The sequence below is a fragment of the Miniopterus schreibersii genome (genome assembly GCF_964146895.1).
Source record: "Miniopterus schreibersii genome assembly, chromosome: X".
In the NCBI taxonomy this organism is placed as follows: domain Eukaryota; kingdom Metazoa; phylum Chordata; class Mammalia; order Chiroptera; family Miniopteridae; genus Miniopterus; species Miniopterus schreibersii.
This window is the reverse complement of record NC_138104.1, coordinates 84,141,035-84,156,784: the sequence shown is the minus strand read 5'-3', so window position 1 is coordinate 84,156,784 and position 15,750 is coordinate 84,141,035. Positions and strand designations below refer to the sequence as shown.

Here is a 15,750-nt window from a genome sequence, read left to right as displayed (position 1 = left end):
TACTTAACAACACGTTTCTCAGAATGTATCGTCATTGTTAAGTGGCTCATAACTGCATTAACTTTGTCTCCTGCAACCTTGATATAATTGCTTATTGGTTCCAGGATTTTTTAGGTTAATTCTTTGGTACTTTCTACATAGACAATCACGTCATCTGCAAACAGAGATAATATTATTTCTTCTTTTTCAATCTATAGACAATTTGTTTCTATTCCTTGTTTTAATGCAGTAGGTAGGACTTCCAGTACAATGTTGAAAAGCAGTGATGAGAGGAAAGAGGATATTTTTGCCTTGTTCCTGATCTTAGTGGGAAAGTTTTAAGTTTCTCACCAAAAGTATGATGTTATCTGTAGGTGTTTTGTGCATATACTTTATTAAGTTGAGGAAGTTCCCGTTTATTCCTAGTTTATTGAGAGTTTTATCATGAACAGGTGTTGGATTTTGTCATATGCCTTTTCTGCACCTATTGGTTGTGAGCATATGATTTTTCTTCTTTAACCTGTTGATGTGATGGATTACATTAATTGATTTTCTAATGGTGGACCAGCCTTGCTTTTCTGTGATAAATCCCACTTGGTTGTGATGTCAAATTCTATTTGTAGATTGTTGGATTTAGTTTACCAATAGTATGTTGAGAAATTTTTGTATCAACATTCATGAGAGATATTGGTCAATAGTTTTATTTTTTTGTAATGTCTTTGCCTGGTTTGGCATTAGGGTAATGCTTCACTACGGAATAATTTAGGTAGTATTCTTTCTGCTTCTATCATCTTCCTTGTGTGTTTGGTAGAATTCACCAGTGAACACATGTGGGTCTAGCACTTTCTGTTTTTAAAATATGTTAAATATTGATTCAATTTCTTCAATTGATTAAAGGCCTATTCAGATTGTCTATTTCTTTTTGTGTGAGTTTTTGCAGATTCTGTCTTTCAAGGAATTGGTCCCTTTCACCTAGGTTATCAAATTTGTGGGAGAAAGTTGTTTATAATATTCTTTATTATCCTTTTAATGTGCAGGAGATGAACAGACGACTCCTTTTTTATTTCTGATGTTAGTAATTTGTGTCCTCTGTTGTTGTTTTTTTTAAGTTAGCCTGGCTACAGGCTTATCTATTTTATCGATCATTTCAAGGAACTAGCTTTTGATTTCACTGATTATCTCTATTGATTTCATGTTTTCAATTTCATTGATTTCTGCTCTGATTTTTAAATTTTGTTATTTCTTCTCTTTTGCCTAATTTAGATACAATTTTCTCTTCTTTTTCTAGGTGGAAATGAAGAAAAAGGTAAAAACTTAGATTACTGATTTTTCATTTCTTCTTTCCTAGATATGCATTCAATGCCATAAATTTTCCCCTAAGCACTGTTATTGCTGAATCCTACATATTTGGAAAATTTGTTCTTTCTTTTTCATTTACTCTAAAATATTTTCTGATTTCTCTTGCAATTTCTTCTTTGGCCAATATGTTATTTAGAAGTGTGTTGTTTTTATCCATATATTTGGGATTTCTAGCTATCTTTCTCTTGTTGATTCTAGTTTAATTTCATTTTGGTCTGAGAGCTGACATTGTATCATTTATATTTTTTAAACTTGTTAAGGTGTGTTTTATGGCCCAGAATGTGATCTATCTTGGTAAATGTCCCCTGTGAGCTTGGGAAGAATGTTAGATGAAATAGTCTATAGATGTTATTCCCATCCAGTTGATTGATAGTGTTGTTGAGTTTAACTATGTCCTTATTGTTTTCCTGCCTGCTGAATCTTTTCTTTTCTGATGGAGGGGTTTTGAAGTTTCTGATTATAATAATAGATTCATGTATTTCTCCTTGAAGTTCTATCATTTTTTCCTTCATGTAGTTTGATGCTCTGTTGTTAGGGCTTACACATTAAGGATTGTCATGTCTTCTTGGAGAATAGACCCCTTTATCATTATCAATGTCCCTCTTTATTTGCGATAATTTACCGTGGTCTGATGTCTGCCCTTTCTGAAATTAATATAGCTATTCTTACTTTGTTTTGATTAATATTATCATGGCATATCTTTCTCCATCCATTTCTTTTTACCGTGGTTTTATTAAGATATAATCAACAAATAAAAATATAAAAATTGTATATATTTAAGGTATATAGAGGGTTGTCAACAAGATGATGGAATAGGAGGTGCTCTGCTCATATTCTCACAAAGCAATAATTTGGCAGCTGTCCATGGACAAAAGCGCCTCTTGTAGCGTTCTCAGATCCAGGTAGTAATTTGTGGAACCCAAGACCAAGGAGGATCATTTGGAAAAGGCAGGCCCACATGCAGGTGGCAGGCTTGCTGACTGTGGTCCTGGTTACAGACCCGGAAATAGCCCTGTCCCCCTGTGAACTTTGTCCTGCCTCTAGCACAGTCTTCCAAGGGACCCAGGAGGAATCAAGACTGCTCATTCCTCAAGTAACAGGCCCACAGACCTTGGTACTGGCTGTGGACCTGGAAACAGCATGTTAGCCAGCACTATGCCTCATCAACCATAGTATGGGAGCAGACCTAGTGAGAGACATGCCCTTCTGAGTGCCTGGGAGCAGGTCCACTGACTTTGTCTGACTGTAGAATCTGAAGGAGCTTTGTGACTTGGCTCCAGCCACTTCCAATCATGGTCTGGGAACACTCCTGTCCACCTAGGAACCTGGTAGGAGACATGCCCCTGGTGGCAAACTCACTGACCTAAGTCCAATTGTGGAACCTGAAGTGGCCTTGTGACTGAGCTTCAGCACTATTCAGGTATGAAATCAATATTTTGAACAAAAATCGAAATAGTAGTAGAGAATGTTTTTCTTGTTTATTTAAGAGGTGAATTAATATTTGTAATGATATAATAAGGCCCTTTAGAATGATAAAGCAACTATAAGCTATGTGTTAAATAACCCACTTCTAAGACAGTATTGTAGTCAAGATACAGTTCTATCTCTTAGGGAAAATCTTTAAGTAATAACTTTAAGTAATTTTTAAGTAATAAATTTTAAAAATTGTATTAAAGGAAATTGATGTGAAGTAGATCAAAACTGAGCTTGTTCAAAAAAACAAAAAAAAACAATGTGCAATGAAGAATGTCTGAGATGTTGTTGCCTAGGTTTTCTTCTAGGATTTTTATGGTTTCACAGCTTACATTTAAGTCTTGTATCCATTTTGAGTTTATTCTTGTATATGGTGTAAGTTGGTGGCCTAGTTTCATTTTTTTGCATGTACCTAATTTTCCCACCATCATTTATTGAAGAGACGGTCTTTACTCCGTTGTACTCTCTTGTCTCCTTTGTCAAATATTGAATCTAATGGCTTGGTTCAGTTTCTGGGTTCTCTGTTCTGTTCCATTGATCTAAATGTCTGTTCTTGTAACAGCCAGTACCAAGCTGTTTTGATTACAGTGGCTTTGTAGTATAATTTAATATCTGGTATTGTGATCCCTCCAACTTTGTTTTTCTTTCTCAAGATTGCTGCAGCTATTCAGGATCTTTTTTGGTTCCATATAAATTTTTGGATTATTTGTTCTAGATCTGTGAAATATGTAACTAGAATTTATCTCTCTCTCCATTTCTTCAGCCTCACTCCAGTCCAACTCCCATTGTCTCTCACCTGGACCAGCTACAATATGTCCTAACTGATCTCCCCACTTTAACTCTCCCCCACCCTCTACATTTTTCAAAGCAGCCAGTCACTGACAACTTTCAGTGAGATTTATTTTACTTAATATTCAATATCAGAAATTTGACCTCCATCCCTGATTTTATATTCTTCAGCCTTCTCACTGAGGTAAGTGTTTTTGGTGCCATGTTGCTTTATTGCTAGAAATGGTGCAGCTGAAGAAATCACACCTGGATGTAATGCAAGGGCAGTGTGCATGCCCAGCACTGGTGGCACAGGAAGTCATTGCCATGTCTAAAGGAAAGCCAGCCCAATTGCCAGATGCATTATCACTGTAGCCGGGGGTGAACTTGTCCAGTGGCCCCCAACTAGCTACCTAGAATGAACCATTAAGATTTCAGATAGAATGAAGACCCTTTTATTTTAATCCCTGCCCAATCCCATTCCCCTCTCTTCTTCCCCAGAGGCAACTGCAATCCTGATGTTCAGGCCACCTTTCTCTACTTCTACCCTGCACATGCACCCGGATTCACCAGGGCCCCGCCTCACCCCGACCCCATACACCACGTTGTTTATAGGAGGAAGATTAATTCTGTGTTTTCCAGGGCCTGGTGGAATACCTCCTCCCTCTCTCCGTGGCGATCCCAAGCTGCATGTGGGTGGGGCATGGGTGGGTGGAGAGACTCCTGGATACCTGTTCTAAAACTTAAAAGGTCAGGGTTTTTGCTCACACCAATCAACCAGACACCTTTATTTAGGAAGCAACAAGTTTATTGCAAGGAGGCAATACAGCAACTGCATTCTCAGCATGGTGGCCAGGGAAGTCACCCCATGGCTCCCAGGAAGGCAGGCTCGATTCTAAGTGCTCTCGCCAACGAGGTCGGATTCCTCCGGGGCACCCGCCTTGCGCAGGTTGGTGACGTGAACCTCCAACGCTCTGATGAACTCCTGCCCCTGCAGGTAGTGACCCTCCAGGAAATGGCCCAGCTGGGGGTCCTGCTTCTCGGCGGCCAGCCTGCTCAGGTCGCTTAGGCCCCGGCTCACCGTCATCGCCAGGTTCAAGGTGCGCTCGAGGGCCGTCAGGCTGTTGCCCCGGTAGCCGTGGTCGAGCCAGAAGATTTTCCGCGAGTGGGGGCGGCCCCCGCGCGGGCCGTGGACCCTGATGAGCATCTCGGCGTGCTCCTTCTCGTCGCGGGCCTGCTGCAGGAGGAGGTCGGCCAGGGGCCTCCAGGCCGCGCCCCGAAAGTACGAGGCCACCGCGCTGTACACGTAGGAGGCGTGGAGCTCCAGGTGGATCTGCTCCTGCGCCGCGGCCGCGCAGTCGGGGTGGTAGTTCCGGCGCAGCTGCGAGGCCGGCGGGGTCCCCATGGCCGGAGGCCCAGGCAGGGGCCCCGGGCCCAAGATGGCGCGGAAGCGGGGGCTGCGAGGCGGGGGCAGGGGAGGCGGGGTCTCAGTGTCCCAGGGGGAGGCGACCAGGGCGGCAGGAGGCTGGGTCAGCGGCGCTGGCGGAGGGGTTCCGGGTCCCCGGCAGGCGGACAGGAGGCCACCCGCTGACGGGCTCGGTGGCGGGCAGGAGCTCCGGTTGCCAAGGGAAACGGGGTCCGTTAGTGCGGGGGCGGGGCGGCGTCGGTCACGCGGGGGAGGGGCGGGGGCGCCGCGCTCCACGTTCCGTCAGGGCCCGGCCGAGCCCGGGGCTTGTGCCGAGCGCCTGCTCTGTTACGTTTGTAATTTGGCAATATCTGTAGGGTCAGGTACTTTCTGTTGTTTTCTAGGTACTCCCTTTAATAGCACCCTGTTCTCATCTTACCAACCCACTTTCTTCCTTAAAATTTTGAGAATATTAATTTGGATTTTTGGTATATGTAGCTTTCTTTCTTTCCAGAAATAGCTGTGTGCTCATCATGATCTTCTCTTTCTCTTTCCCATAATACACCCGTGTGCATTCATCTTTAGGAATAAAGGCACATTGGATTAGCCCAGTGATTAGTGTGCTTCTGACCTACAGCTGTGCTGTCATTTCACTAACAGGTTATCTTCTGGGAGGGCAGACCCGCCAATTAGGAAATGGTATCGTCTCACTGAAATGCGTGGCGTGGAGTTTGCAGATAAGGTAGGACCATGACAAATGCCAAAAACTTGGCATTTTTCTTACATTGGACGACTTCTCTATGTCTTCCAGGAAGATGTGTCCATTGGTTTTGTTTCCCTTCTATTGTGCAGGTGTGCAGTTTTCTCAGATCTCTCTAACGTGGGTCCCCTTCATGAATCTTTGAATGACATAAGGAGACTCTCCCCCATCACCTCTACCTCCAATGTGCCCTGGAGCTTGGTAAGAACAAAAAATCAAAATTTACTGTATTAGGCCAGTAAGACTCAAACATTTGTTGCAGTCAGGTATGGTGAGGGAGATGTGGGTCATGTGCAAACAGGGATATGCCCCCTGGAACCACATAATTGGAGTACGTGTTGGTGTGGGGCAGTTCCCCAGAAAAGGAGGATGCTAGTCCAGAACTGGTAGCAGGGCTAAGAAGATGGTACAAGGGACAGTACCATTTAGTGCCATAAATAGGGTGAGTCCCATATCTGTTTGCGTCCCCCATGTCACACAGCATGCCAGGCACTTAGCGCGTAATTCCCTGAGCAGTTCTTCAGCCTTGGAAAGAGTACAGACAGAAAGGAGCCACAGAAGTGGGCACAGAAAGCAGAGGAACAGCCTGTTTGAGATGTCTGGGGAATGGAAAATGGTTTCAGTTCCCAAATACAGGCACCAAATGCCTTTAGGCAGAGTTGTCTGGCAATACTCTCCAGGGTTCAGGAGCCTGGCCACTGTGAGCAACGGTGAAAAAAGGTGACCAGGGAGCCAGTCCCGGTTCTGTCACCAGATGATAAATGAAAGTTCATAAGGCCTTACCAGACTAGGTGATTTCCTGTATTATCACTAATCCTCACAATTCCATGAGATAGGTATTGCTTTTATCACCTCCTACATGAGGAAACTGAAGTCCAGAATATAAATTACTTTCCCAGGATGATATGGAAACTGGATTAAAGTTAGGCCTGACTCTCAACCATACCCTTAGTGACCTCAGTTACCTCTTTTATAAAATGGCTTACAAACAGGACACTGGGACATGTAATTTCTTCAGGTCTCTCCCAGTTTTAAGTAATGTGAGAACAAGAGGTGCAGACACAACAGCACATAGCTGTTAGGATTCTATAGCAGCACAGTAACCCTCCTTCCCCCAGCCTTGCCTTCTTGGCATGGTCCTAAACTTTGGCAAGGCCAAATTTTCCCTACTCAACTACACCAAACAGTCTTTCCTGCCTCAGTTTCTACTAGGAAATGAGTTTAAGCAAATTTTTAAAAATCACAAAGTGCCACAGTTTGAGATTGAACAAAACTCTTCCTCAGTGGACTGTCAAGCATGGCTGGGATGAGGGAGTGTACGTTCTGTGTCACTCGTCTAATGGGCTGGCTAAACCCTCCAGTTGAGTTGTTTTTTATTTACATTCTGCTGGTCTGGTTTACAAGTGACATTTCCTCATAAGCTTGTGGTTTGTCATCCTTTATCAATGGAGGTAAACAATAGAACAGATACTTGGATTACCTTTCCTCATAGGATTAAAATAAGTTTTCTAGAAAGTTCTTTAGCACCCCTCTCTCTTCCAAACTATTGTCCCTTGGTCAGTTTTCCAAATAACCATTGATATTTCTTTATGCTTATTTCCAACTAGACTGTATTTTGTGAGGTCTTATAAAGATGGTCTCCCCACTCCATCTCTCAACAGTTCAGTGCAAAGAAGTCCCAGATAACTGCTTATTGGTTATATTTACCTCTTTGGCTTAAGTAAAGTGACACTTCTCAAATGTAGACCCTAATTCTTCACACCAGATTTTTTAAATCTGGGGTAAAGAGTGGGGTGGAATGTCAGATAGTTTTCAGGGTTCATGTTCTGCATTTAGTGATCAACAACAGACCACACCCATTTGTTGTACTAATGCAGAAAGCATTGTGGATTGTCACTGGTCCATGCTCTCCAGACAGTTATTTTATGATTGAGCACGTGTGGTTTAAAAATCCAATAAAATGGGGGACATCTGCCATAGTGTCAACAATAAAAAAAAATTAAATAAAAAAAATCCAGTACCTCAGTTGTACTTTTCATTCTAGAAGGAGTTGAAGTGATCTCTGTCACATGTAGCCAGAGACTATGACTCTCTTGTGGAGAGTTCTAGTCTAGCAGTCGCCCCAGAGACCACTTTCTCCTTATCAAATGGCCAGTTTCACCCAAGGAGGAGTGTGGAAGAACCACTACAGGAGGAAGATGAATAGCAGAAGCCTTGGTGTTGGGGGCTGTCCTACTGTTTTCTGTGGGTCTCAGCTTATAGATAGTGATGCTATTGCCTAGAAATGCCGGGGGTACTCAGCATATACTACTTGTAGCAGCCCCCAAAGACATTTCCCCTTTCAGAGCTATTGTTGTGTCTGGATTGGCCCTTGTGGTGCTTGTTGTGACAGAAAGATGCATCTCAGCAACAACCATCAAGGCACTTTGAAAAAAACCTGAAGTTTATTACTCTCAGGTCCTGGAGGGTATGTGGCATGCTTAAGGACACACAGGGAGATTGTGGGTAGAAGGAGAGAGAGTAGGTGCCCATGTGCCTGGGATTCTGCCATTATTGGCTGAGGTCTAAGGTGGGGTGCCTAGGATTTCACGGATTCCCTCTTTATTGGAGAATTTAAAACATAAGAGTGGGAATTAAAATGCAGGAAGGAAAAAACAGTGGTCAAATGATTAGTTTTTTAGGTCAACCAGAGGTCTTTAAAACAAAGGAAATTTCAGGGGTGAGGCGTCCTGGCTCTTTATCTAATCTTATAACTGGCCCTGTGTTTATTCAAGATAGCTGTCTTTGAAGTAGGTCCCTTAGCAAGCAAAAGCTAAATGTCAGGCATTTGTATTATAATTAAAAAAAAAGCCATCAGGTGCTTACACTATAATCCACCCTGTGATGCTGAGGCATCAGAGTTAATGGTGACATTAACAACCTGCAGTATTTGTAGGCAGGGGAGTTGTATAGTTCCCAGTGCACATTTTGGTCTGCCACAATGGGGAAATAGGACACAATGCTGCCCTGCAGCCAGCAGGGAACAGACTCACAGTCTGACAGGTTAAGGATCAGCCAGCAAGCACCCAGCAAATTCTACAAAATAATATCTCATCAGGGTAGTATGTATATTCAGTCCATTGTTCCCAGAAAGTCTTAGTGCCCCTTATGGCATTCTGCCACATTTTGCTATAAACTGGGGAGTGAGGCTATATGGGCAAGTGGTGAGGTCTTTGGCATGGTGATATGTCTCTGGGGTATCATCTCTGGTGTAGGAGGTGTAGGCATCTCCAGTGGCAAACTCTTGGGCTGAAGCAATGTTGTTTGAGATGGTGTCCTCTCCAGCGTTGGGTCTATACGACTCAGGAATGAGGTCCTTTGGAGTCGCGGGCACCCAGGGGCCATGTAAACCTGCCATGTCACTTTTCATTTGGGGTTTTGGTCACTGACTGGGCGAAGGCTAGCCTAATATATCTTGAAGGCTTCCCTAAGGACTGAGCTGCATATCTGATGCCTGCTAGTACTGGAATTGTTGAACGCTCTCTGGGGTCATCAAGGGGCATGTTTAGCCAAAGAACAAGCAGCTTCCCTTTCATTCCCCAAGGAGCTCATCCAAGCACATAAAGATTCTGGATGCATTTGTATCCCAGACTAAGGGAGAGCTTATGGATGCTATTTAGGCATTCCTGGGACTGACCCGTGAGGACAATGGACAACTCATAGAAGTACAGTCCCTGTAACAGGTGGGCCTTATATATGAGCGATCACAAGGCCAGATAGCTTGTAGTAATATTTCATGTGCGGAAATTGGGAGACAAGTGTCACTCAGAGTGCCCATTGGCTATAAAGGAATTTGATCCCTTTACCTCCCAGACTTAGTGGCCTAAGCCCTTCTAACAGGACTCTCCAACATTTCCCGCTTTTCCACACTGTGGTGCAATTGCAGGCTGTAGCAGTATTGTTCCAACATTGTATCTGTGTGATGATTAGGCCCAAGGGGTATACCAGTAACCCTATCACCCAGGCCATTCAAAGCAATAAGAATAGCCATAGCCATACATTGACATCTCAGTAAACTTAGATCAAGTTCCTTCTGGCTGAGCTCTTTGTATATTGATTAATGGCTGCATTTCCCCTTTCATGGTGCCATTGCTTTTCTATTCCAAGTTAATTTCATTCTCTGGGTTAGGACACATAGTCCAGGCACTACCCACTCACTCAGTGTTCACAGGCAGAAGTCTCTTGTCCTCCTTACCTATGAGACTACAGTGAATTCAAGATTGCTGTACCTATTTGGGGTCTTTTTTGGTTCCATATAAATTTTTGAAGTGTTTGTTCTCCATCTGTGAAATATGCCATTGGTATTTTAATAGTAATTGCATTGAATGTATAGATTGCTTTGGGTATTATGGACATTTTAATGATGTTAATTCTTCCAATCAATGAACACAGCATATTATTCCATTTGTTTATTTTTTATTTTTTTATTTTTAAATATGTCTTTATTGATTTCATAGAGAGGAAGGGAGAGAGAGAGAGAGAGATAGGAAGATCCATGATGAGAGAGTCACTGATCGGCTGCCCCTGACTGAGGATTGAGCCCGCAACCCAGGCATGTGCCCTGACAGGGAATTGAACCTCAATTTCCTGGATCATAGGTTGATGCTCAACTGCTGAGCCACACCTCTATTTCTTCTTGCAACATCCTGTAGTTTTCTGAGTACAGGTCTTTTACCTTCTTGGTTAAGTTTATTCCTAAGTATCTTAATTTTTATTGCAATGGTAAACAGTATTGTTTTTTTTCAATTCTCTTTCTGTGAGTTCGTTATTGCTGTATAAAGATGCCATCAATTTCTGGGTGTTAATTTTGTATCCTGCTACCTTGACGAATTTATTTATTAAATCTAGTAGTTTTTTGGTGGAGTCTTTAGGATTTTCTATGTACAATATCATGTCATCTGCAAATAATGACAGTTTTACTTCCTCCTTTCCAATTTTGATGCCTTTTATGCTTCTTCTTGTCTGATTGCTGTGGCTAGAACTTCCACTACTATGTTGAATGAGAGTGGTGAAAGTGGACATCAGTAGATGAATTTAAAAAGCTGTTGTACATTTACACCACGGAATCCTATGCAGCTGTAAAAAAGAAGGATCTCTTACCCTTTGGGACAGCATGATGGAACTGGAGAGTATTATGCTAAATGAAATAAGCCAGTCAGAGAAAGACAAGTATCACATGGTCTTACTCATATGTGGAATATAATGAACAAAATAAACTGATGGACAAAATACATCCAGAGACAGAAACATGGAACAGACTGAGGAATCTCAGAAGGGAAGCAGGGGTGGGGGACTGGGTGGGGAGAGATTAATCAAAGAACTTATATGCTTATATTCATAACCCATGGACACGGACAATAGTGTGGTGAAGGCCTGGGAGTGGGACGGATGCAGAATGGAAGGAATCAATGGGGGGGAGGAACATCTGTAATACTTTCAACAGTAAAGATAAATTTTAAAAAATTACATGTATACTTCACTTTTTAAAGTCTAAAAATAATACATTTCCCTCCCTCCTAAATATAAACAAAAACAAACAAAAAAACCAACATGTGTCCCAAACTGCTGTTCAAACTACCCAGCATCTAATAGCTCACAGCCTGGACCCCAGCTCACCTGCTATTTATGTCTTTCCTCAAATTAAACACTGCCCCCCCCAAAAAAAAAACTACAAATAAAAATTGTCAAGATAGCTATTCCAGTAGCATGACAGCGGAGTTTGATCTATATTTGAAGTGTGTGCACTTTCAACTACATGAGCTATTTGAGGAAAGGCATTTTAAACCAGAGCAGTTTAAAACACCCTTGCCTCATACAATCCATTAGAGCTGAATTACGCAGGCCTTCAATCATTTGAGGACTGAGTTCTGTGTGAAGAAATGGTCAATGTCAAAAGAAGAGTGACAGGACAGTTTTTTATAATGTGCTTTTGGAGAAGAAATGTAGTTAATGTGAATCTGCGGAAGACTTTCTCTGACAGTGCAAATTACATCAAATTGGGGTAAATAAACTGCATATACAATGAGAGAGGAAAGTAAATGGAAAATTATAGCATTGGTGCTTAGCTGTATCCAAAAGTAACCACCATTCTTTTTATAAGGAGCTATTTAGTCAAGCAGTTCCTAAGGCTATAATTTTCTTCTTGGGTTTTGTTTTTTTTTTTTTGATACTTTAATATAAAATCCTCTGGAAAATAAGCCAAAAGAAATTTTAGAAAGAAAATACCTAAGTTTTCCAATGAGAACAACTTCCTTCCTTAAGTTCTCTATAAACCTTATAGAATAAAGCACGTCTTTCTATCGTCTCTGAATGATGTTTGATTTGAGTCTTTTCTACTTTTATTAAAACTCTGTATGATATTTGGCATCACTGTGTAAAAGTAAATATATAGTTAAATATAAAAATACTCCAATATTGTAATGGTAATGGGTAAATCACAACACTAGTAAGAAGGTTAAAAGAAAAAAAGTATTTTAAGAAACCTATAATCAAACTAATTTGTTAGCGGATACACAATATAAAAATATATAAATTGCGACATCAAAAACAAAATATGGAGGGGGTTATAAAATGGAGAACTTGTATGCATTTGAAGTTTAAATTGTGGTCAGCTTAAAATAAACATATATATGAGGTTTTATGTGAGATTCATGGTAACAACAAAGCAAAAGCCTATAGCAGATAAAAACAAAGGAATCAACATACAGAAGATCACCAAATCACAAAGGGAGCAAGAGAAGAAGAAAGGAAAAAAGAATTACAAAACAGTTAGAAAACAATTTTAAAATAGTAATAGTAAGTCCATACCTATCAATGATTATCTTAAATGTAAATGGGCTAAATTCTCCAATCAAAAGACATAGAGTGCCTGAATAGATAGAAAAAGAAAAAAGACCCAACTATATGCTGCCTACAAGACTCATTTCAGATGTAAGGACACACATAGACTGAAAGTAAAAAGATAGAAAAAAAATATTCAATGCAAATGGAAATCAAAAGAATGCAGGGGTAGTTATACTTCTATCAAACAAAATAGACTTTAAGCCACAACCTATAACAAGAGACAAAGAAGGTCATTATACAATGATAAAAGGGTCAATTCATCAAGAGGATATAACATTTAAAAATAGTATATACCAAACATATGGTATAATTGGTGTGGGGAGGGCCTGGGGGTGGGATGGATGTGGGGTTAAAACGGAGACATCTGTAAAGATCTCAACAATAAAGATAAAGAAACATTAAAAAATAAAAATAAAAATAAATTTAAAAAAATAAAATAAAATAGTATACACCAAACATAGGAGCACCTAAATATATAAAGCAAATGTTAGCAGATCTGAAGGGAGAAATAGACAGCAGTACAATAATAGCAAGGGAATTCAATACCCTACTTTCAACAATAGACAGATCGTTCAGACAAAAAACCAACAAAGAAACTTTGGACTTCAATGTCACATTAGACCAGATGGACCTAATAGACATATACAGATCATTCCACCCAACAACAGCAGAAAATACTTTTTTTCCAGGGCATATGGAACATTCTCCAGGACGGACCATATGTTCGGCCACAAAACAAGTATTAAAATTAAGAAGACAAATCATATCAAGCATCTTTCCCGACCATAATGGTGTTCACCTAGAAATCAATTAGAAGAAAACTGGAAATTTTATAGATATGGGGAGATTAAAAAACAAACTCCTGAACAATCAATGGGGTGAAGAAGAAACCAAAAGATAAAACATATTCAGAAAAATGAAAATGGATAAACAAAATACTAAAATTTATGGGATACAGCAAAAGCAATACTAACAAAAAATTTTAGCAATAAACATTTACATTGAGACAAATGAAATATCTCAAACAACTTAATTTTGCACCTCAAGGAACTAGGGGGAAAAAGCCCAAAGTAAGCAGAAGAAAAGAAATAACAAACATCAGAGCAGAAATTAATGAAATAAAGACTAGAAAGATAATAGAAAAGATTAATAAAACTAAGAGCTGGTTTTTTGAAAAGATAAAAATCCACAAACCTTTTGCTAGACTTATCAAGAAAAATAGAAGGAAGGCTGAAATAAATAAAATTGTGAATGTGTTTCTATGTACTAATAATGTACTGTCAGAAAGAAAATTAAGGAAACAATCCCATTTATAATTGCATCAGAAACAATAAAATACCTAGGAATAAACTTAGCCAAGGACGTAGAAGACCTGTATACTGAAGACTATAAGATATTAATGAAAGAAACTGAAGAAGACACAAATAAATGGAAATATATTATATGCTCATAAATTGAATTTGGCACTGTCTTTACAGTCAGTACAATAGCACCCCTTACCTGCGGGGTATACAAACCAAGACCACCAGTGGATGCCTGAAACTGCAGATAGTACTGAACCCTATATATACCATGTTTTTCCCTATACATACATGCACACGCTTTACAACTTCTCATTGGCATATCTGAATTACCAGCATCACTACTCCTGTGCTTTGGGGCCCTTATTCAGTAAAATAAGGGAGACTTGAACCCAAGCACTGTGGTACTGTGACAGTTGATCTGGTAACTGAGATGGCTACTAAGTGACTAATGGGTGGGTAACGTGAATACACTGTAGAAAGGGATGATTCATTTCCTAGGTGGGATGGGGTAGTACAGTGTGAGATTTAATCATGTCATGCTACTCAGAATGGCACTCAATATGAAACTTATCAATTGTTTTTTTCTGGAATTTAATATTTTTGGACCATGGTTGAGAGCAGGTAACTGAAACTGTGGAAAACTGTAGATAAGAGAGGGACCGTATTGATCTCTTAAACATTTTTGTTTTAATGTTGATTCTTTGAACATAGATAATTTATTAATATACAACCCCTAATTCTCTATCTCTTCCACAAGAATATTGTGAGGGATTTCATAAAATATCTTAAAGAAGTTTAATATACCATTTTTCAGTGCTTTTCACTTCATCCACAAATCCAGTAGGAATGAATCCTATCAAAAGAAAAAAATAGGTGATTTTGACTTGACTTGTTATTAGTTAATTCATAATGGTTCTTGGTAAATACCATTCCATATTTAAATTCTCATTAAAACCCATAACAGGGATTAGTTTATCTTAAAAAATGCATTAGCTTCCTTCCGTTGTTGGCAGAAAAGCATAACTGAGAGAAAAATGTATGGCAAGTGTACCAAGCAGTAGAGATGGGAAGGGTGATACAGTTGTGTGCCTTTAAAATGAAATTTGAAGGAGGATGGTATGATGGAAAGAATGCCAAATTTTAGTCAGACACTCCTATGTTTGAAACATGGTGCTAAGCAAGAGAGAATGAAGAAATATATATCCAACTTACAGTGCCTTTGTAAGAATTGGAAGCCATGCATGTAGAGTTTTCCACAGGACTTGGGACTTAGCAAGTACTCAATTATTTTCTTTTTCAATGGTAGGGGAAATGGGAAAAAGTGAAGAAGAAATGCATAGATTAAAAGATCACGAAAGGCATGTCAATCATTACATATAGGCATTATTTAGATCTTTATCAAAGAAAATGTAAAAACAATAATGATATCTGAGGCATCTGTAATTTTGAACACCAGCTGGATATTTGGTGACATAAACTTGTTGTTTTAGGTATAAAAGTAGTATCATGATTATTTTTATTAAAAAATTTCTTTTAGGTATGCAAAGATGACACAGATTGTAAGAGGAAGTTGGTGAGGTATAAATGGGGCAGGATTGTCCATGAAGTGATGGTTTTTAGGGTTATAAGATAGGCATCTGAGTTTGTCTATATTTGTGTATGTTAAGATTCTTAATAAAAGATTAAAATCAGTAGTTCTCAAAAAGGAGAGGGGGAAAAGGTAGAGTTATAGATCATGGCCTAAGACATTAAGTTACCTTGAGAATCCAGGATCTCATATAAGGGCGCTGGGGATTTGAAGAGTGGCACACACATATAGA

The 15,750-nt window shown here is 39.9% G+C and overlaps 1 pseudogene across 1 annotated transcript; it reads right to left on the bottom strand.

The window, feature by feature from the left end:
• Positions 1 to 4,474: 4,474 nt before the first annotated feature.
• On the bottom strand, positions 4,475 to 4,984 carry LOC308551046 (ferritin heavy chain pseudogene; annotated as a pseudogene). The gene has a single exon. The product of its transcript is annotated as a ferritin heavy chain pseudogene (transcript).
• Between the last annotated feature and the right edge of the window lie 10,766 nt (positions 4,985 to 15,750).